Source organism: Gorilla gorilla, chromosome 8 (genome assembly GCF_029281585.2).
Source record: "Gorilla gorilla gorilla isolate KB3781 chromosome 8, NHGRI_mGorGor1-v2.1_pri, whole genome shotgun sequence".
Lineage (NCBI taxonomy): Eukaryota > Metazoa > Chordata > Mammalia > Primates > Hominidae > Gorilla > Gorilla gorilla.
The window spans coordinates 100,154,654-100,176,533 of record NC_073232.2 but is presented as its reverse complement, the minus strand read 5'-3'; the positions used below and the strand labels follow the sequence as shown (position 1 = coordinate 100,176,533).

Below are 21,880 nucleotides of genomic sequence, written 5' to 3'. Positions count from 1 at the left end.
CCTAGTAGTTCCTTGTCCCCATTTCCCCTTTCACAGTGCCCTTTATCCCAATTTAAAAGAGAATGGAATACCCCTCTCCATCTGAATGCTGAAACGATGTACTGCCTGAAAGTGTAAAAACCTGCAAGGAGCTAAAGAGATCATCTGCAATAATGATATTGCTGCTAAGTAGCTGAATAATTTTACCAACAAACCCTTTTAAAAGTTAACCTGTTTAACATTAATTTTTTTTTTCTGGTAAATTGAAGGAGAACCTATTGAAACTATTCATTGAAAAATCATTAAAAATAAGATCACTAAGTGATGTATGACATATAATTTGGGAAGCTTTCAAATAAATGAGTAACACTGCTAAAACAATTCCTTTCACTCACCATCTACTTATGTGAATAATATTACTCAGTGTTTACAACATAAAAGCAAAAACTAGGGATAAATGATCTAATGCTGAACTTGTCTCCTTCTAGGAATATATAAAATTCATTTATGATATATAAACCAATTTTTTAAGCCCAGTTGATTTTTTTATATTTAATAATTATCAAAATTTAAAAGTATTTATTTGATTATACAAAAATATTAATGATAATTTGGAATAGTTTTTAACCCTGAGGAGCATTATGGTCCAGAAAATTTAACACAATTTAAATTTTTATAAAATTTGTGGCATGGAAATATGATACAGTCATCATCAATAAAAGATATTCACACATAATATATATTACATCCAAATAAAAATCTGTATCAGAATTGGAAAAAAAATTCAAGTTCAAAGAGAAAAAAGAATGATGTAAAATTTCCCATTGTAAAAAATGCTTGTTCGTTTTTTTAATGTTTTGATGGGCAATGGCAACAAATTACTATGGTATTTATGAATATTGGATACACTTAAGAATTCTACTTTAAATGTTACATAGGCCAGGCATGGTGGCTCACGCCTGTACTCCCAACACTTTGGGAGGCCGAGGCGGGTGGATCACCTGAGGTCAGGAGTTCAAGACCAGCCTGGCCAACATGGTGAAAACCCGTCTCTACTAAAAATACAGGTGAAACCCTGTCTCTACTAAAAATACAAAAAAAAAAAATTAGCAGGGCGTGGTGGCGGGTGTTTGTAATCCTAGCTACTCGGGAGACTGAGGCAGGAGAGAATCGCATGAACCCGGGAGGTGGAGGTTGCAGTGAGCCGAGATTGCGCCATTGTACTCCAGCCTGGGCAACAAGAGCAAAAACTCTGTCTCCAAAAAAAAAAAAAAAAAGTTACATAACTAGGAAATTACTTCCTTTTCACCTACTTAAACTTAGAATAAAAAAGTTCAATTCTAACTCTACCATGTGTATAGAGAAAAAGTTTTTCCAAATTGTTTGTGGGATAAGCTAACAAAAAAGTTTAAAGACCCCTACTCTAGCAAAACTTTCATATATTGAAAGCAGAAACATGTATAGGGAAATTCATGGAAATATTATTTAAAACAGCAAAAAATTAGAATCTAAATGTTCCATAGAGATAAATCAAATGTGATATTTTCATATGATAAAACATTATACAGCAGGTTAAACAAATAAATTAGATCAACTTATCAACATGGAAATTTTGCAAGCTTTATCAGACACTAGTTAAATCTGATTCTCAGAATTACATTGGGCTCATCCTTCTTTCATTTCCCATTCCTCTCACGACAGAGAAACACATCCAAAAAGTACAATAGGTGTGACATTGCCCAAACTTTGGCCCTGAAGCAGAGAACCCTGAGTGGGTATGTAAGATCATCATATCGCAGTTCTAATCATGAAGCCTCCATAGTTATGTAAGGTATTTTAATGACTACACTTGCTGGGAGTGGAAGGGAGATTAAACAGCTCAAATAACCAATTAGGAGGAAAAGGATTCCCTCATTATCTAGTGTTGCGTGACATAATGACGTTTCTGTCAACAACAGCCCGCATATACCAAGGCAGTCCCATGATTATAATGGAGCTGAAAAATTCCTATCGCCTTGTGAACCTAGCCATCCTAACGTCATGGAGTAATGCATTACTCACAGTTTGCGGTGATGCTGGTGCAAGCAAACTTACTGCACTACCAGTCATATAAAAGTATAGCACATTCAATTATGTACACTATGTAATACTTGATAATGATAATAAACAACTCTTACCACTGTATGTATTTACTATACCATATTTTTAATTGTTATTTTAGAGTGTACTCCTTCTACTTATTTTTTTTTAGTTAACTGTAAAACAGCCTCAGGCAGGTTCTTCAGGAGGTATTCCAGAAAACAGCTTCAATATGACAGCAGACGACAGCTCCGTGTATGTTACTAACTCTGAAGAGCTTCCAGTGGACAAAAGGTGGATGTGGAAGACACCGATACTGATGATCCTCACCGTGTGTAGGCCTGTGCTTACATGGGTGTTTGTGTCTTAGTTTTTAACAAAATAAGTTTAAAAAATTTTAAGAAATTAATTTAAAAATAGAAAAAAGCTTATAGGATATAAAGAAAATATTGTTGATATGTAATAATAATTTATTATTATTCACAACTTTATGTTATTTAATAGCTTATTATTGAAGAAATTTTTTTATAAATTGTAGCCTAGTGTGCAGTGTTTATGCAGTTTACAGTAGTGTACAATAATGTCCTAGGCTTTCACAGTGACTCACCACTCACTCATTGACTCACCCAGAGCAACTTCCAGTCCTGCAAGCTCTATTCATGGTAAATGCCTTATACAGGTATACCATTTATCTTTTATACCATGTTTTTACTGTACCTTTTCTATATTTAGGTATGTTTAGATACACAAATACTGACCATTATGTTACACTTGCCTACAGTACTCAGTATAGTAACATGCTGTACATGTTTGTAGCCTAGAAGCAACAGTCTATACCACATAGCTTAGCTGTGTAGTGGGCTACACCATCTAGGTTTGCGCAAGTACACTTTATCATGTTTGCACAAAGACAAAATTGTCTATGGATTCATTTATCAGAACAAATCCCTGTTATGTGACACATGGCTATATTTGGAACCTCTACTTGCCTGGAAAGAGGAAGTAAGGTACATATTTACTTACATATGAATGGTGGATAAAAGAAATATTAGTGATTTCGCAAATATCCAATGGCGAGATAAGCGAAAATGACTCTTAGCAAGCAATTAATTCTATACTAATAAAATCAGTTGTGGAGTTATTTTCTGTAGGAAAGCAAAATCCATAACATAATGCCCAGTAGTAACAATTAAATTGTTTGCTTATTCATATGAATTCTATTCTACTCTGTTTTGGGAAATCTGCTTAAACATTTGCGTATTATTTTATTGTATTTTCTTTTTTTAAAAATTAAAGGTCGCTTACTAGTCTGGTTTCCATTAGCGGCCATAACCAAGGGAGAGGAACCAGCTGGCATGGGAAGGGGCCATCTCCACAACATTCCATTTATACACAGAACTAAACAGACAAGCACAGAGTCACTGTTGTAGTTAGAAGTTGTAGCATGGGAAGGTGGAGGAACAGGTGGAGAGTGGGGTTGTTTTTAAAATATATATATAGGCCTTCCCCAACTGGGGTTCCTGGGAGAACTTGGTCTGCTTCAACCCAAGAGGAATCAGAAGATCCAAGCAGTTTGGGAAGGCCAGAACTGTCAGGGATGGAGAGAGGAGGAAAATCCAAGGAGTTGGGGGGCTGTTTGGCAATTGGGGTGAAGGGAGTGCCTTCCCTCTGCTGGGATTCCCCCAGCCCCTCCAGTCTGGCAGGAAGGGGGCAGCCTGCAATCCCTGAGGGCAGGTCTGGGACTAGTAGATTCTCCAGGAAGGGGGCTGGAGGGGATCACAGAGTTTGCCCTCCAAGAAGACGACAGTGCTGACCCCTAGCTGCTTCTTGATGACATCCTTGCAGCTGGCATAGATCATTTTGCTCTTAATGGATGCAGACTCAGAGGCCCAGAAGATAAACACCAGGTCCTTCTTCTTGCTGTCTTTGGTGGCGTCATAGGGGGCGTAGCAGCAGTCCTTACTGTCAGCATCTTGACAAAGGTGGCATAGGGATCATCAATGGTTTGGTCCACATTACTTACCAGGATCTTCTTGGCCTCCGCAAGGATGATGTACTTCTTATACTCACTCAGGCAGAAGAGCAGCAACTTCTTGCGCTTCTTCGCCTTTTCTAGTGTTGAAGACTTGCACACTTTCATGTCACTGAACACCTTGATGACATCATCAAAGACAGCCACATGGGAGCCCATGTTTCCAGAAGTGAAAAGGAGATGGCAAGGAGAGCCGCTGCAGCTGCTGCCAGGTCTGACTAGACATTTGAATATTTTGAGAATGAAGTCTTATTTTCTCACTGACCCCATTAAAAAATCAGTAATAACATAAAATGAGGCTGTAATAAGAACAATAATGATAATAACTATATTTATTATTACTAACATTTGTTGATAACACTTAATGGAGTCATTAAAGGGTATGTATGGTCTTATGAAGCCCTCTGGCATGTTTGCATTTTCTCCCCAGGTCTCTGCAAATATGTTTCTATAAAGGACAGTGTGGGGTGAGCACTGTCACACAAGTAATAATGAATATTTATTGATTGCATACTACTACTAAATGACCTACAGGCATGATCCACTTAAATACCTCTCATATATCTCTTAAAATTTGCTGCTACACTGCTTCTCTACCAAAAGTACTAAAGCTATCCTTCTCCTATAGCAGCTGAGGCTTTATTATAATTTCTGCAATTTTCTACCTTCAGGAGGAGTTTTCTCCCTAAGGTTTCCAGTATTCTGAAAGTACTTTCCTAGCAGACTCCTCCCATTGCTCACTAGACATGCCTAGACAAGTTCTAACCTCAATTGTGAATGCAGCCTTTATGTGAGTACTCTACCAGAGGAGGGAGAAAGGGAGAAAAGAAATGTTATCACAATAATTGTATTCATTAACCTTCATAATATATATGTGAAAGGAGGATGTAGTGGAATAAGGGTTGTGGCCATGCACATAACATTAAACTGGATTGCCATCTGTTCATAAAGATTTCCAATTTCTTGCTACATTTATTTTTATTTACTTTTTATTATTTTTTTAAGAGATGGGGTCTCACTATGTTGCCCAGGCTGGTCTTGAACTCCTGGGCTCAAGTGATCCTCCTGTCTCAGCCTCCCAAAATGCTGGGATTACAGGTGTGAGCTACTGCAGTGGCATCTTGCTACATTTAATACTTCACATTACTCCATTCTTTTCTTTGGAGCAGACTGAAGCATTCCTTTTTTTCTTCTTTTTCTTTTTTTTTTTTTTTTGAGACAGAGTCTCACTCTATTGCCTAGGATGGAGTGCAGTGGCACAATCACAGCTTACTGCAGCCTCAACCTCCCAGGCTCAAGTGATTCTCCCAACTCTCAGCCTCCCAAGTAGCTGGAACTACAGGCATGCGCCACAAAGCCCACCTAATTTTGGTATTTTCTGTAAAGAGAGGGTTTTGTCATGTTGTGCAGGCTGGTCTTGAACTTGGGCTCCAGTGATCCTCCTGTGTCAGCCTTCCAAAGTGCTGGGATTACAGGCATACACCCCTGGCCTCTGAAGCATTCCTTGAGTCAGATATGCTTGGTGTTGTTTACTCAACCTGAGTCACCTTTTGCTTCCCTGTTCACCATTACCTACTGCCTTACCCTGAAAGGGGAGGTACTTAGTATGTATACTTAGATCATAAATTCCTCAGGAAGCTATCATAAGGTTAAAAGGACAGTTTCTGGAACCAGATTGTTTGTTTTCAAATTTTGCTCTGCCACTTACCAGTTGTGAGATCTTTGGCAAGTTACTTAATCTCTATGTACCCATGTCCTCATCCGTAAAATGGGGATGATAATAGTAGCCACCTCATTGGGTTTTTAATTTTTTTTTTTTTTTTTTTGAGATAGAGTCTCACTCTGTTGCTCAGGCTGGAGTGTGGCGGCACGATCTCAGCACACTGCAACATCCACCTACCAGGTTCAAGTGATTTTCCTGTCTCAGCCTCTTGAGTAGCTAGGATTACAGGCACCTGCCACCATGCTTGGCTAATTTTTGTATTTTTAGTAGAGATGAGGTTTCACCATGTTGGCCAGGGTGATCTCGAACTCCTGACCTCAAGTGATCTGCCTGCCTCAGCCTCCCAAAGTTGCTGGGATTACAGGTATGAGCCACCGCACCTGGCCTCTCAGTGGGTTTTTATAAGGATTGAGTGAGGGAGTGTGTGTGTGTGTGTGTGTGTGTGTGTAAAATCACTTAGGACAAGCCTGGCACGCAGAAAGCACTATATAAGTGTTAGCTGTTATTGAGTGCAGGTACTCTATCTAACTCAATTGTACTCTCTTTGCTGCCCTCTCTGACACCTGGCATATTGTTTGATACATGATAAGCTTTCAGTAAAGGCTGATGAGCAATGAAGAGCTATTAACAGCTATTAACAAATAAAAGATAGGAGATAAGAAAATAAACATTTTCTTAGTCCTTTGAGATGTCCCAATAAAACAGTACTTTTGAAATAACTGTATATCTTTTATTAATTATAATTTTATGTCATACCAATGTTTTGGTTAAGAGTCTAAGAAGGCTGCATTTGCCTCTGAATCACTCTATGGTCAAGGCCTTGTATTGTGAGAACAGCCCAATCATATTGACCTGGCACATGCTTCTCTGAAGTCACATGTCCAGCATTGTGACATGAGCAAGAATGCAGGCAACCTCTTGATTCCACTCGTTCAGAGTTCTCTGTGGGGACTAGGTTCAGAAGATGTCATCTCCCCCACAGACTAGCTTCCCAGAGAATGTCGCCTGCAAACTAGAATGATGCTAGTCTCAGCTTAACTGTGCAAAGAGAAAACCAGAACGGGCTCCCCAGGAACCAGGTTCAGTTGTCAGAAGGTACAGTAACACTTAGAATCAAAACTTCATATAGGCTCTAGTGTAAAGCTTGACAACTCCTAACTATATCTTAGCTTTCACTACAGTGGAAGCAGTCCTGCTTCCACTGAAGTTTCTTAGAGATTAAAAAAAAAAATTACTAGGTAAATCTTTGTACCTTTGTACTTCTCATGCTAGCAGTTTTTTTACGTATCAGAGAGATGCTCAGTTAAGTACTCATAAGCTCCGTGACTAAAAGACTACATACTTTTTCAATTATAAACAAACATACAAATACAACTTATGAGCTGGATATAATATAGCCCTGAGATAAAAATATTATCATATATTACTTTACATTATCATGTCATGTTATGTTCTTTCTACGCTTTGGTGTGGGACATTATGTATGTTCTTTCTACACTTTGGTATGGGACATTATCTGGAAAGACCTTAATCACTATTTATATTTTATGTTTTCCAAAGGGAACATCAACAGAGGAAATGTCAGACTTAAGAAATATTCTGTTCCCTGAAGGGGGGAAAAAAGGGCTATGAGGCCTAGTTAATTACAAATCAAACATAGTAATATACCTGTTTCCTCAGTTGCAGTAGAAATAACGAAAATTCCCTCCAATGTGCACTCCTAATTTTGTTCAAGAAACTAATGTTTCTCCTTCAAACAAGTTCTGATGAAATTATCATTTTCTTTTTTCTTTTTCAGAGATAGGGTCTCACTCTGTCACCTAGGCTGGAGTGCAATGGTGCAATCATGGCTCACTGCAGCCTCAACCTCCTGGGCTCAAGTGATCCTCCCACCTCAGCCTTCAAGTAGCTAGAACTACAGGGGCACAGCACAACACTAGGCTAATTTTTTACTTTTATTTTTAGAGACAGGGTCTCACTATGTTGCCCAGGCTCATCTCAAACCTTTGGTTTCAAGCAATCTTCCCGCCTTGTCATCATGAAGTGTTGGGATTATAGGCATGAGCCACTGCATCCAGCCTGAAATTATCATTTTCTAATATTTTTCTTTTAATTTTCTCTAAGATGGAAGTAGCCAAACCACAATTAAGGTTTAATTTCACAGAGTATCCTGATTAACTCTGGAACAATGTAACATTTTAGTAAAATTATAGTGTGGGAGAGAAAAACTACAGTATTTTTATTCTAGAATTGAGGTCAGTAATAATCTTTTTATTCCTAAATGACTCAAACAGAGTTAATTCATGTCTCTGGCCACCACTGGCAGGGCTAAAGCCTGGCCATGAAGTGAAGGACAATATGGAAAGGTGGAACAGGAATAGGAAGGCAGCATACAAGGAAAAGATGGGAGGTGTTGACAGATTTTTAAAGAGGATCAAGATCAGCAGCTTTTTACAATCCCACTACTTCTTTAAATCTACTAATTCATCCAGGTTCACAGATATAAAAACTGTGAGGAAGAGAAAAAGAAGAAGGAATGGATGAGATGGAGAAGATTACTGGGGGTGGGGTGGGGGGGGGGAAGAAAGAAAGAGGCCCATTTGGTGGAAAGCAATAGAGCATAACATGAAATTGCCTTAGGTACAAAGCTCACTGATCTAGAGTCTTCGTCCCACTTGAGACAATAGCCTAGTTCTAGTCCAGTTCCACTCCAATTATAAGGACTTGTCCTTCTTTTTTGATGGTCAAGAATTACTCATGTTCTGTTTACTATTAGATAAAAATTTATTTAAAACTACTATCTGCAGAAGACAAGCAAATTGCTTTATCTTCCTTCTACTCATTTATATTCATTCAATACGATCCTCATTTCTTATAGTTTAACAGGATGTATGTGAAAGAAATGGACTGTTGGCTCCTAACCATAAGTTATCTTTGAGGCAAGCTTCTCAGAGATAAAAATAAAAATAATTGGCCCAAACAGGACCTAGGTCACCTAGCCTTGAGATTATTTACAGAGAAACATCAGGCAAATTTAGTCAAGCTGACTGAAGACCAAACAATTAAGCAATAAATTAATTCAAAAAAGACATACCAAAATCTATATATTTGAAGTGTTACAACTACATGGCACAAAATTATTGGATCTCTAAAGCTATCCATCTAGTGTTGGGGGATTTGTTTCTATTTCTGTCTAGAAATTCAGCTAAGTATAATTTGCTATAAATCTTGCAGAAAACATGTACAGGTAGAATTATAAAGAAAAGTAGTGACTGAATTGGGAAGAACGAGGCAATATGTAGCGCCAAGAATTTTTTCATGAATATGTTGGCAATTGTATTTGTCTGCTCAAGGTGCCAAAACAAAATACCATAGACTGGATGGTGAAAACAGCAGCAATCTACTTTCTCACAGTTTGAGAGGCTGGGAAGTCCCGAATCAAGGTGCCAGCTGATTTAACTCCTGGTGAGGCCTCTCTTTCTGGCTTGCAGACAGCTGCCTTCTTGCTATGTCCTCACAAAAAGGAGAGAGAGAGAGAGAGAGAGAATATGAATGAGCTCTTTGGTGTCTCCTCTTACAAGGGCACTAATCCCATCATGATGCCCCACTCTCATGACCTCATCTAATCCTAATTACCTCTCAAAGGCCTCATTGCTAAATACCATAACTTTCAGGGTTAGAGCTTCAACTTGTGCATTTTGAGGATACAAAAACATTCAATCCATAACAGCCATTTAAAGACAATGTTCCATTCCAGCCCTAGGTAAGATGGAGTAAGCACACTCCACCCTGTCTTTTTTTTTTTTTTTTTGAGATAGAGTCTCACTCTGTCACCCAGGTTGGACTGCAGTGGCACAATCTGAGGTTACAGGTGTGCACCACCACGCCCAGCTAATTGTTGTATTTTTAGTCGAGACTGGGTTTCAACATGTTGGCCAGGCTGGTCTTGAACTCCTGACCTCAGGTGATCCGACCACCTCAGCCTTCTAAATTGTTGGGATTACGGGCGTGAGCCACCGCGCCCAGCCCACCCTGTCTTTTTCATTAAATATAGTTATAAAACCTAGATAGAATGCATGAAACAGCTACTTGGGGACACTGAAAGATAAAAAGTACCAAGTGAATTGGGGAAAAAGACTAGAATTTAAAGTACTACTGAACAAGCAGTGAGTTTTCTGTTTTTGTTTTTTCCCTGTCAGAACCTCAGTCTAGAAATAAGGCAGTCTGAAACTCAGAATAGGCACAGACAGACAGAGCCCCAGGAGAAGCCCTCTAGTTCTGGCTCAAGGAGCAGGAAAAGCATCTCCTAATACTCAGAGAGTGTGGGAGAAATCTGCCAATTTCTTCTCTTTTGTTCTCCATTCTCTAGTGCCCCAGGCTCCTAGAAATCCTGCCAACCAAGCAGTGGTAATGACTGCAATGTCAGCAGGTGGTGACAAGCTCCAATATCTCTGAGGGAGGGGAACCTTCTTCCATGGAGAAGTTGGGGCCTCAGGAGGGTGGGATAAACACCAGTTGATTTTTTTCTTCTCTGTCCTTCCACTGCTGATCCCTGGACATAGTGTAGCCCCAGAAAGTACATACCACAGCAGGGTAACTAAAGCACTAGATTTCTGGCTGTGGGACTGAAAGAGGAAGTCCCAGGAATAAGAAAGTACTAGAGACCATGAAGAGGGAGGAACTCAGGGAAGTAGTAGTTAAGTTGATTATAACCTCCTAGACTCACCTTCAAGTTGCACAAGGATGGATCTGATCACAAACAGCATATGTACCAAAAAGACTTTGAGACTGAACTAAAGGAGAGTCTACCACACAAGTCCACCACCCTACCACTACTGACTGGTAGTACACATAGAGGATAGATCCAAATAGCATGGAAAGCAAAATATTCTTTTTGAAAACAGAATTGACATTGAAACTACAACTGACAGAAGGTTGCTTGGAACTTTTGACTTGAACCAAAACAGATCTATTACCTGCCAAAACAAAAATATCAGTATTCTCCATATGATTTAAACAAAACCCAGAGTCTTATAATATATTAAATGTCTGGGATACAATTCAAAACTAGTCAGCATACAAGAACCAGGAAAATCTCAGCTCACCTAGGAAAAGACAATAGAGGACAATGCCAGGATGCTATAGATGCTGGAATTAGCTGACTATAGCTTTAAAACAGTTATTAGAAAAGTGTACCAGAATGTAAGATTAAAAAGTTCCTGAAAGAAATGCAAAAAATAATAAAAAAATGAAATTGAAATTCAGAACTAAAAAATATAATAACAAAAATAAAGAACTAATTGTATAGGTTCAATTACAGAATGGAGATGAGAGAGGAAACAGTCAGTGAATTTGAAGATGAGGCAACAGAAATTATCCAATGTGAACAATGGAGAGAAAAAGTATTGGGGGAAAAAAGCTGTGCCTGAGGGACTGGTGGGACAACACCAAAATATCTAACATTTATGATATCGGAGATCCAGAAGAAGAGAGGAAAGAATACAATGTAGTACCAAATATTTGAAAGAATAACTAAAAATTTCTTAAATTTGGTAAAAAACATAAACTTACAGATTCAAGAAACTCAGACACCAAACAAGGTATAACCAAAGAAACTCATACCCAAACATATCATAATCAAACTGCTAAAAACCGAAACAAGAAAAATTCTTGAAAACTGGTAGAAAAAAAATGATACATTATTTACAGGGGAAAAACAGTGTGAATGACTGCAGATTTCTCATCAGAAACCATGGAGGCTAGAATGAAGTAGAACAACTTAAAGGGCTAAAAGTAAAAACCTGTCAACCCAGAATTCTATATTTAGCACAAATATCCTTCATGATTAAATTTGAAATAAACACATTCTTGGGGGAGGAAAACAAAGATAATTAGTTGTCAGCATACCTTGGTCTAAAGAATTACTAATGGAAGTTCTTCAGACAGACAGAAATGACATCATAGGGTAACCTGAAACACCAAGAATAAAGGAGGAGCCAGGCATGGTGGTAGTCTTAGCGACTCGGAAGCTGAGGTGGGAGGATCACTTTTAGCCCAGGAGTTTGAGGTTACAGTGGGCTATGATTGTGCCACTGCTCTCCAGCCTTGGTGACAGAGCAAGACCCTGACTCTAAAAAAACAAAACAAAACAAAACAAAAACAAGGAATAAAGAAGGAAAAACAGAAATGGTAAATATCTAGGTAAATAAAATAAACAATTCACCTCTTAAGTTCCTTAAAATTTGTTTCATGTTTTAAAGCAAAACTGATAACATTAATGGGGTTTTCAGTGTATGTAAATGCAATACATAAGACAACTGCAACATAAAGAGGGAAGGTAATAGGATCTAAATGATTATAACATTTCTATATCCCCCTTGAAGTGTTAAAATATTGATTCTAAGTAGGTTGTGTAAAATTAAATATTTATATTTTGATCCCAATCATTAAAAACTTTTTTTAACAAGGACACATAGTCAAAAACTAACAAAAACATGGAATTTTAAAAAATATACAAATGCCCCAAAAGAAGGTAGAAAAGAGAAAACAGATACATGAAAGAAAATAAAGGAAACAAATAGAAAACAAATAAATAAAATGGTAGGCCTAAATCTGAATATATCAATTATTACATTAAATGGAAAAACACCTAAATATGCCCACTGAAACAGGTTGGTAAAATGTACGCAAAAACATGACTGAGCTACGTATGTGTTGTAAAAAAGAACTCAATTCAAAATACATTTATATAGGTATGTTGAAAATAGAAAAATATATGCCATGTGAACACTAACCAAAAGGAAGCGAGAATAGTTATATTACTATCAGACAAAGTAGACTTCAGAGCAAAGAAAATTACTGGAGATAAAGAAGAGCATCATAAAATGTGTGAATCATAACCTGATAGAATTGAAAAGAGAAACAGACAAATCTACAATTATATTTGGAAACATCAATACTTCTCTCTCAGTGATGGATGGAAGTAGTAAAAAGAAAATCAGCAAAAATATAGAAAAATTGAACCATACCATCAACCCAACTGTACCTAACAGGTATTTATAAAATACTCCACCCAACAATAGCAGAATACATACTCTTTTAAATGTACATGGCACAGCACATTCATCAAAACATAATCCAGCCTAAAAAAAGAGTTGAAATCATATAAAATATGCTCTCTAATCATAATAGAATAAACTTAGAAATAAATAAAAGTAAAATCTCCAAACATTTATAAACATTATACTTCTAAGTAATCCATGGGTCAAAGAGGAAGCCAAAAGGAAAAAATACTTTGAACTGAATGAAAATGAAAACACAACATATGAAAATTTGTGGAATAGGATTCAGCTAAAGCAATCCTTAGAGGGAAATTTATATTTATAACATGAAATATTGACATTAAAAAAGAAGAAAGTTCTCACGTCATTGATCTTTAAGAAGCTAAAAAGTTAATAATAATAAAATAAACCCAAATCAAGCAGAAGGAAGAAAATTTTTAAAAGCTAGGAGCAGAAATGAATGAAATTGAAAACAGAAATCAATAGAGAAAAATTAATGAAACAAAAAACTGGTTCTTTAAGACCAATGAAATTCACAAATCTCTTGCAAGATTATGAAGAAAAGACACAATTTACCATATCAGGAATGAAAGAGAAGATATCACTACAAATGCAATGGTATTCTAAAAATAAGCAAATACTATGAACAACTCAACACACATAAGTATGACAACCTATGTGAAATAGACTAATTCCTCAAAACCAAACCATCAAAACTCACATAAGCAAATTTAAATAACCTGAAGAATCCTATACCTGTAAAGAAATTAAATTCATAGTTTAAAACCTGTCAAAAAATTTTCCAAGCCCAGATGGTTACACTGTCAAATTCTATCAATCATTTTAAGGTGAATTAATACCAATTCTACACAAATTCTTTCCAGAAAATAGAAGAGGAGAGAACATTTACCAATTTATTTTTATAAAATCAGCATTATTGATACCAAAGCCAGACAAAGACAGGACAAGAAAAAACCATACACCAATATCTGCCTTGGAACTTGACACAAAAATCTTCAACAAAATATTAACAAACTGAATCCAGCAGTATATAAAAATATTATACACCATGCCAAAATGAGGTTTATCTTGAAAATGAAAAGCTGGATCAATATTCAAAAGATCAATCAATGTAATCCACCATATTACTACAGTAAAGAGGAAAAGCTACATGACCATGCCACTTGATACAGAAAAAGCATTTAAGAGGCTGGGTTTGGTGGCTCATGCTTGTAATCTCAGCACTTTGGGAGGCTAAGGCAGGCAGATCACCTGAGGTCAGGAGTTCGAGAGCAGCCTGGCAAACATGGTGAAACCCTATCTCTACAAAAATTAGCCGGGTGTGGTGGCACATGCCTGTAGTCCCAGCTACTCAGAAGGATGAAGCAGAATTGCTTGAACCTAGGAGGCGGAGGTGGCAGTGAGCTGAGATTGTGCCACTGCACTCCAGCCTGGGCTACAGAGCAAGACTCCATCAAAAAAAAAAAAAAAAGGAAAGAAAGAAAGAGAGAGAGAAAGAACACTTGACAGACTTCAACATCCATTCAGTTTTAAAAAAAAAAATTCTCAGCAGACGAGGGTAGAAGGGGATTTCCACAACCTCATAAAGGTCATGTACAAAAAGCCAACATCTAATATATTATGTGGTGAAAGACTGAATTCTACCCCTTAAGGTCAGGAACAAGGTAAGAATGTCTTCACTCACCATTGCTATTTGACATTATATTGGAATTTCATTCAGTGTAATAAGGCAAAAAGATAAAAGACATACAGATAGGGAAAGAAGACACAAAAATGTCTCTATTTGCAGATGACATGATTGTTTACATAGGAAACCAAATAAGTGATTTAAAAAAAAACTCCTAGAACTGACTTTAGTAAGGTCAGAGGACAAAAGGTAAACACACATTCAAAATTTTACATCCATATACCAGCAATGAACAACTGGAAACTAACATTTTTTAAACAATACCATTTACAATAGCTCCAAAAATACTGAAATACTAAGGTATGAATTTAACAAAACATGAATAGAATATGTATGCTGAAAACTACAAAACATTAATGAAAGCAATCAAAGAAGATCTAACTATAAATAAATGGAGAGATATACTATGTTCAGAACTGGAAGAATACCAGGTACTCAGGAGTCTGAGGGAGGAGAAGTGCTTGAGCCCAGGAGCTCTGGGCTGTAGTTCACTATGCAGCTTGGGTGTTGGCACTAAGTTTGGCATCAATATGGTGACCTCCTAGGGGTGGGGTACTCCAGGTTGCCTAAGGAGGGGTGGACCAGCCCAGGTAGAAAAGGGAGCAGGTCACAATTCTCATGCTGATAGTAGCACAATCATGCCTGTGAATAGCCACTGCATTCTAGCCTGGGTAACATAGCAAGACTCTCATCTCTGGAAAGAAAGAAAACTGAAGACTCAACCCATGACACTATAGTTTAATTCAATTCCACTAAATATCTCAACAGAACTCACAAAACAAATTTGTAAAATATAGCAAGCTGATCCTAAAATTAATACAATTTTAAATTGTATTTTAAATTTTATATAAATTATAATTTAAAAATTTAAAATATAGCAAGCTTATTCTAAAATATAGAAATTTAAAATCATTAGAAAAGTCAAAATAAGTTTGAAAAAGAAAAATAAGGTTGAAGAATCAAACTACCTGATTTTAGGTTGTACTATAAAGCTAGATTAATCAACATAATCTAGTATTGGTGAAAGGGTAGACACTTAAGATCAGTGGAACAGAATAAACAGCCCAGAAACAGTCCCACACAAACACGGCCCACTGCAGCCATATATATTTTTTTTTTCTGAGATAGGATCTCACTCTGTTGCCCAGGCTGGAGTGCAATGGTACAGTTATGGCCCACTGCAGCCTCAAACTCCTGGGCTCAAGCGATCATCCCACCTCAGCTTCCCAAGTAGCTGGGACTACATGCATGGGTCACCATACTCTGATAATTCCTTTTTAATTTTTTGTAGACATGGGGGTCTTGTTATGTTGCCTGGTGTGGGGGTGCTGAAGCAGGAGGATCACTTGAGCCTAGGAGGTGGAGGCTGCAGTGGTCACTGTCACTGTACTCCAGTCTGGGTGAGAGAGCAAGACCCTGTCAAAAAAAAAAAAAAAAGCCATAACAATCTATGTAACAGAAAAATTTGGGAACAGAGCATAATGAGTACGAATACAGGTTCTAGAATTAGATAGCCCAGGTACAATCCTGGCTTTAGTACTTACTATTTGACCTTGAATGAGTTACTTAACTTCTCTGTGCCTCAGTTTCCTTATCTGAGAATAATTATAGTACTTACTACAGGTTTATGAGAATTACGTGAGTTGATACATGCAAAGCACCTAGAACAGTAGCTGGTATATATTAAATACTATATAAAGTGTTTGTTAAATAAAATGCACCAGGTTCTTAACCACTTGTCAGTCACAGTAACTTATGGGTATGCCATACGACATTATAACTGATTAAATAGCCAAATTACATTTGTTGTATCATAGGGAATTTAACATTTATTGATAAATATGCTACAAGTTAAATTGTAAGGCCCTGCACTTGAGTCTCTCCCTCAAAATTGTGACTGGTACAGCATGCAGGACCCAAACTCTAGTGAAGAATAGGCTTTATGAACAACAAATTCAGTAGGTATCAAAAGGGTGGTTACTAGCAAAAGGAAGATAGTTTGATCCTAAATTGTGATGAGAAATCTATAGTATCTACACTGGTCACACCACTCTTGAAGCATATATTCCATTCTAGTTTCACACTTAATTTAGTTACGTAGACTTAATCTGTGCAGCCTCACTGGCAAGAATGAGAATTGTGGATAAAAGTTCTAGGGGAAAATATTTAGGCTCAGTAAAGGGAAGACGTAACACTGAAGGGTTCTCTGAACATGGGGTGACAACTGAAGCAGTTAGTGAATCCTGTGTCACCAGAATGTTTAAATAAGTTCAATGACCACTTGGTGAGATAATTATGATGACAACAAACACAGTCATTTCTAAAATGTTTATGGTATCTATCCTAGTTCCTTTACGTAGCTTATCTCCAATCCTCTCCCCAACTCTATAATGTAGACACTATCCCTTTTTTATACATGAGAAAACCAAGGCTCAGAGAGGTTAAATAAATCACCCAAAATGTGCTGTCATTAAGTGGTAACGCTGTGATTTGATCCAGGACATCTAATTCCACAGCAAACATTCTTTCTAATCCAAATTGCCTTTGGTCAAAGACTCAATAACATTCAGTATTCCTTTTAATCCTGAGAGTCTGTGATTTATTGAAATTATATCTTTCTAAATATAGATATAGATCTTCCCTAGCCATTTCTATTCACTGGAACAAGTGTCTTTCTCAAGAAAAAAGAGGCATCATTCTTAAATTTGAAGTTGGTTTGTTACTTCCATGGGGGAAGTGTTACAAGCCAACACACTATTTACTATGTTAATAGACAATGGAATTAACAATAAATTGGATTATGCTGAATAGGTAAGGAGTTTCTTACTCCTGAATTTACTTTCTAGAGAGTGGTATTTAAAAACCAACAAAAAAGAGGTAAAATGTTATTATTCTTGATAAAAGTAGTAAATGAAAACACAAATAGAGATAAATCTATGTCCTTACTGCTCTACTCTCCCCTTAGCTAATTCTCAGTTAAACATGATTCATTCAGCACCAAAAGACGGGGAAAAAAAAAAACATGATTCATAAGAATCTATGTGAGTGTTTCAGAATTTGTTACAGTAATCTCTCACCAACTGAGAGTGGGGATGATTACATTCCTAAAAGGTGCCATGTTAGATAAAACCTCCATTGGCAAAATTCAAGAAAATATGGAACTTGTAAGATAGTAAAGCAAGAAAGTTGGTCATAAAGCAGAAAAGAATCTTCTCCTTCAGCTGTTCATGAGCTCATATTCTGAAAAATCATGATTGGTGTGAAAGATAGGATGTATTTATATTAACCACACTTCCTTTCTCAGCTTTTGATCTGGCCGTTACTATACTGCTATTTCATGCTGCTTGCATTTGCTTTCCCACTGGTATATCACATTTGCAAGCCTTGGCAACATTCTTAATGGTCAGCTGATCCTTCCACAAATGAAGGGCATGATTTTTCTTTAGGCCCAGTGTCCTACTGTTACTCCCCACTCATCATATGTGGAGGGTTGGGGGTAGAGGCAACATTTGACCCTTCCTTTCATAAAATATTTATCTGCAGTATGTGATGCTGTTTGATAGCATTTTACCCACAGCAGAACTTCTTTCAAGATTGCAGTAAATTTTCTCAAACACTGCCACTGCTTTATCAACTAATATTCTAAATCCTTTGTTATTTCAACAATGTTCACATTATCTTCACCAGGTGTAGATTCCATCTCAAGGAACCACTTTCTTTGCTCATTCATGAGAAGTAGCTCATCAAGTTTTATCAGGGGATAGCGGCAATTGAGTCACATCTTCAGACTCCACTTCTAATTTTAGTTCTCTTGCTGTTTATACCACATCTGCAGTGACTTCTCCACTCAAGTCTTGAACTCCTAGAAATCATGTACGAGGGTTGGACCAATTTCTTCCAAACACTTGTTAATGTTAATATTTTGACCTCCCATGAATTTTGAATATTCTCAATGGCATTTAGAATGGTGAATCCTGGCCGGGCGAGGTGGCTCATGCCTGTAATCCCAGCACTTTGGGAGGCTGAGGTCGGCAGATCATGAGGTCAGGAGATCGAGACCATCCTGGCCAACATGGTGAAACCCTGTCTCTACTAAACTACAAAAAATTAGCCCGGCATGATGGTGTGCGCCTGTAGTCCCAGCTACTCGGGAGGCTGAGGCAGGGGAATTGCTTGAACCCGGGAGGCAGAGGTTGCAGTGAACCGAGATCATGCCACTGCACTCCAGCCTGGGAGACAGAGTGAGACTCCATCTCAAAATAAATAAATAAATAAATAAATAAATAAATAAATAAATAATAAATAAAATAATGAATCCCTTCCAGAAGTTTCTCAATTTACTTTCCCCAGATTCCCCATCAGCAGAATCACTATCTATGGTAGCTATAGCCTTATAAAATGTATTTCTCTAGTAATAAGACTTGAAAGTTGAAGTTACTCTTTGATCCATGGACTGCAGAATGGATGATGTGTTAGTAGGCATGTAAACAAGATTCTGCTGTACATCTCCATCAGAGCTCTTGAGTGACCAGGTGCATTGTCAATGAGCAGTTAACATCTTGAAATGAATCATTTATTTCTGAACAGTAGGTCTCAATAGTGAACTTAAAATATTCAGAAAACCATGCTGTAAAAAGATGTGCTGTCATCCCAGCTTTGTTGTTCCATTTGTAAAGCACAGGCAGAGTAGATACAGAGTAACTCTTAAGTCCCTAGGATTTTCAGAATGACCAATGAGCATTGGTTTCAACTTAAAGTCATCAGTTGCATTAGCTCCTAACAAGAGAGTCAGCCTGTTTTTGAAGCTTTAAAGCCAGGCATCAACTTTTCTTCACTAGCTATAAAAGTCCCAGATGGCATTTTCTTCCAATAAAAGGCTGTTTTGTCTACATTGAAAATCTGTGTTTAGTGTAGCCACCTTCATCAATGATCTTAGCTAGATCTTCTGGGTAAATTACTGCAGCTTCTCCATTAGCACTTGCTGCTTCACCTTGCACTTACATGTTATGAAGATAGCTTCCTTCCTTAAACCTCATGAACTAACCTCTGCTAGCTTCAAATCCTTCTTCTGCAGCTTCCTTGCCTCTCTTAACCTTCACAGAATTGAAGAGAGGGATTTGCTCTGAATTAGGCTGTAGGAATGTGGTTGGTTAGATCTTCTACCCAGACCATCTAAAACTTTCTCCATGTCAGCCATTAGGATGTTTTTGCTTTCTTATTATGCATGTATTCACTGGAGTAACACTTTGAATTTCCTTTAAGAACTTTTCTAGGCCAGACACTGTTGCTGATGCGTGTAATTCCAACATTTTGGGAGGCCAATATGGGAGGATGCTTGAGACCAGGAGTTTGAAACCAGCCTGGGGAATAAAATGAGACCCCATCTCTGCAAAAAATTAAAAAAAAAAAAAATTAGCCAGGCTCAGTGGTGTGCGCCTGTAGTCCAAGCTACTTGGGAGGTTGAGGTGGGATTATTGCTTGAGCCTGGGAGTTTGAGGCCGCAGTGAGCTATGATCATGCCACTGCCCTCAAGCCTGGGCAACAGAGTAAGACCCCGTCTCTTAAAACCAATAAACGAACAACCAAAAAAACCCCACTTTTCCTTTGCATTCACCACTTGGCTAATTGTCTGACTCAAGAGGCCTAGCTTTTGGTCTATTTCAGCTTTCAACATACCTTTTTTCACTAAGCTTAATCATTTCTAGCTTTTGATTTAAAGTGAGAGATGTGTGACTCTTCCTTTCACTTAAACATTTAAAGGCCACTGTAGGGTTATTAATTGGCCTAATTTCAATATTGTTGTGTCTCAGGGAAAAGCAAGCCCTGAGGAGAGGGATAGGGACAGGAGAATGACTGGTTGGTAGAGCAGTCAGAACACAACATTTATTAATTTCACTGCCTTACATGGCTGTGGTCTGTGGTGCCCAGAACAATCACAATAGTAACATCAAAGATCCACTGATCACAGATCACCATAACAGATATAATAATTTAAATGTTTGAAATATTGCAAGAATTACCAAAATGAGACAGAGACACAAAGTGAGTACATGCTGTTGGAAAAATGGCACTGACACACTAGCTAGATGCAGGGTTGCCACACACCTTCCATTTGTAAAAATCATAATATCTGCAAAGCACAATAAAGGGAAGCATAATAAAATGAGGTATGCCTGTATTTTCATTTCAGAGGAGGAAACCCAGAAAGGCTACCTGACGTGTGACAGGCCACGGAGCTGGTACCTCTCATTGAGTACTGCCATAATTTAGAATTTCTCAAATACTGCATAAATACTGAAACAGAATTTTATTAAATTATTAAATATTTAGCATTATGACATTATATAAATAGTATCCTGATATTTAGTAACAGTAAATAATGGTATATTAAATACTGAATAAAACAGCCATAATCTCCATCCTGCATGCTTCAAACTACTTTGGCAGAGACTATATTTGTTCTTCACCTACCTGGCACTCTATGCTTGATAAATTTCCTGTGTTGGGTTCAGAAACAGATTTTGAGAATGATAATTAAAATGAAGTATCATGGACCCCATCTTCCTGTAGAATGAGGAAGAAATGGGGTACCACTAGAGAGACTTTTAGTTGTCTTCTCTTTTTGGCCTATGAGTGTGTGTTCAGGTGCTGCAAATCCTTATGATTGATTCAACTGAAGAAATATGATTAGTCATCAAAAATAAGACAAAATATGATCACTGTATTTCATGGCTTTAGACATCATTCATTTAAACTCTTTCACCTGTTTATTTCCAAGAGTCCCAAGGAAGGGGTGAGAGAGGGACAGAAGAGGTTTCTTAAATACTAGCCTGTGAGGACACTATGATGACTATATATGGAAAGCTAGTTTATGTAACATAAGTAGGATTAAGTGATGGAGGGACTGTAATGTGGAAGGTGGCACACGGTCCAGCCAGAGGTTCAAGAATATCTGGACAGAATTCTAAAGCTGCTTTTAGCCAGCCAAGAATTATTAGCATTTCTTCAGCTTTTTACAAAACACTATAGAAGAAGAAAACATGATTGGGGAGTTAGCCTCTTTGTCTACTCTCCTTTACTCTCCCCTTTTCTGATCTCTCATTCACCTGAGAACTCAGAAGGCACAAAGAAATGGGTAGGGGCATGCCTCTGGCACTGGGCCTTACTTGGGCATTCAAAGGTTTCAGAATTGCTGATATTTCAACTGAATAAGCAGCAGGCTAGAAAGTAGAAAGGTTTGTGAAAATCTATCAGGTATACTATTTTGAAGTTGAATGAGACTTTCATCCCTGCCAATT

General features: G+C 37.5%; 1 protein-coding gene and 1 pseudogene across 2 annotated transcripts in view; one reads left to right on the top strand and one right to left on the bottom strand.

Annotated features, from left to right (window-relative positions):
- Positions 1-2,567: 2,567 nt before the first annotated feature.
- LOC129525041 (cofilin-1-like) lies at positions 2,568-6,092 on the bottom strand (annotated as a pseudogene).
- A 649-nt stretch (positions 6,093-6,741) lies between these two features.
- The window catches only part of ATAD1 (ATPase family AAA domain containing 1), an 88,519-nt gene continuing 73,380 nt past the window's right edge, over positions 6,742-21,880 (top strand). The window contains exon 1 of one of the 2 annotated variants that reach the window (XM_019035318.4): positions 6,742-6,908. The gene's annotated coding sequence lies outside the window, so the exon portion shown is untranslated. The remainder of the gene's footprint in view (positions 6,909-21,880) is intronic. The other variant, XM_019035317.4, reaches the window with a different exon arrangement.